A 2,234-nucleotide genomic window follows, 5' to 3' on the forward strand; every position below is an offset into this window, starting at 1 on the left:
GAATTTTAATTCCCATCAATTAGTATTTGTCAAGGACATCTACTCTTCACGTTTGCTGGTGACATCTGATCATCACCAAATTGATGATACCTACCCTCTTTGAGTCAATCAAATGCCTTGAAAGGAAAGAGGCACGTTGTTTCTCCAAAAGAAATTAATTCAAATCAAGTGATGTGTGGCTATTTCCAGTGTCTGTTTGAGGATGTTATTTAGCCAATTAGACCACATATCCCAGCTTTTTAGACTTTTTCTTTGTCTAATTGTTTCCCTTATTCGTACTCACGTTTCTAAATATTTTGCTTACAAAGTTTTAATGTGCTGTGAGAATTTATAGGAAAGTTTTGTCAAAGTTCCCGTGACTGGATAAATTTATGTGGTCGTTTTTCAGATTTTTCATGTTGAGTAATTCTGAACTTGGTTTCTTTTGTTTGATCTTTCTGCTGATTTAAGACTGAACAGAATATGAATTCCACCAACGGTGCTTAAGAATGAAGCCACAGCCCAATTTAATGACAAACAGTAAGGGACATTTCCAGAACTCCTATTACTAGGAGGCTAAAGGCTTTGAGTTGACTCGAAGCCTACTAAAGGCTTTGAGTTTCGTAACACGAAACTTACTTTGAGTTGCTAGGGCTGAATATTGCTTGCTTAAATGCATTTGAGGTTCTTGAATCTCATAAATTTCTTTTATTGGATAGTTAGTGAAATATGGATAGTAAACCAGGAAAATTTAGGATCCATTTAAACAACTGCAAATGTTTCTATCAGAGATAAAAATGTGAGCTAGTCATGCTGGGCTCCCTTCAAACTGGAGAGAAGCAGGTGCTGCTAGAGGCTACTCACATCGTGTGAAAGTAAACATCAAAAGCAGGTAAGTGGATTCACATCTTGCAAATGCCCATTTCTCTGCTGAATTATTAAGGGAGCCATGGATAACCATCTCAAATGTTCATGCTTCACTTGTAGATGTTTAAAGTTGTATGTTCTTAATGCCAGCAAATGAAAGAACTCCACTGGAAAATTATAAGGGTATTGAAATTTATTGATTCTACGAAGCTTTCTACATTTTTCTGTTTTTTTTTTTTTAACATCTATCATTATTTTCGTGGTGTTGTCCCTTCCTACTTTTATGACACAGTATCCCATTACCCCTTCTGAAAAGCATAATCAAGCCAGTAGAGGACAGCACGTATGAATAACTTTGATAATACTCCACAACTTGGTATTGATTTTATTTTGTCACCGTCATGCCTGTAACTCATTCAAGTTGGGATGTACCAGCCTTCCCAGTCTCTCTGAGTGAGCCCCAGCCCTGTCTGCCAGACCTCCTTGTACAAATGCACCACACTGCCTCCCTAAGCACTGCGTACCATCAGCACTGGAGATAGAGCAATGAGCTTTGGTAGCCTGAAAGGGAGTGTTTAGGCTCTGTATAAATCTCACTATTTTGTCTAGCACCAAACTTAAATAGGAGCGATTAACAGCACTTCATAATTGTTCACAGTTTAACAATAGATCTTTCTGAATCCTCATTGGTATTTGTATAGAAATTACATAAATTATATTTTGCAAAACATAGAGTAGGCGGGATTTCTCACTACATCTTTTCCATGTTTCTAAATCCAGGATCAAGTAAACTGCAGATCATTATTAGTAAATAATACCAGTAATAAATGGTAGAAAAAAGGCAGATGGAGAATGCGAAACATTATTTCAGGAATAATGTTGTAGTTTTAAATAAGAAGTTAAAAGACTATTTCCCTTTTCTTAGGCAAATGCCATGCTTTTTCTTAGAACATATGTTGATAATTTGGCAAAGGTTCACAAAACCTTCACGTAGTTCTTACATTCTGATTCAAAGGCTGAGATTTTGTACAAAGGAATCTCACAACCTCAGATGGGCCATTTTATGGGATTGTAACAGCTGTTTGTTTACATTTATTGTTCAGGATGCACATCAATTTCCATGAAACTACTCATGTTGCATACTCACAGCTTTCATTAAATCTCTTTCTCAGTTCAAAATGGCCAAGTATGGTATCTACCTGAAGGTTAAACTTTTTTAAAAGCTGTGAGTTTGTTGACAAAGAGCAAAGTACATTTTGGTGGCTTTAAAATATTCTGCCAGCACTTCAGAAAAGAACTACATGAAAAGCAATCCAGACACGTTCACTCTTTGCTTTGAATGTGCATCATCAGTGATGTCAGTGGGACTCTAGTAAAACGGTTGTTAA

This window comes from Chroicocephalus ridibundus, chromosome 1 (assembly GCF_963924245.1).
Source record: "Chroicocephalus ridibundus chromosome 1, bChrRid1.1, whole genome shotgun sequence".
In the NCBI taxonomy this organism is placed as follows: domain Eukaryota; kingdom Metazoa; phylum Chordata; class Aves; order Charadriiformes; family Laridae; genus Chroicocephalus; species Chroicocephalus ridibundus.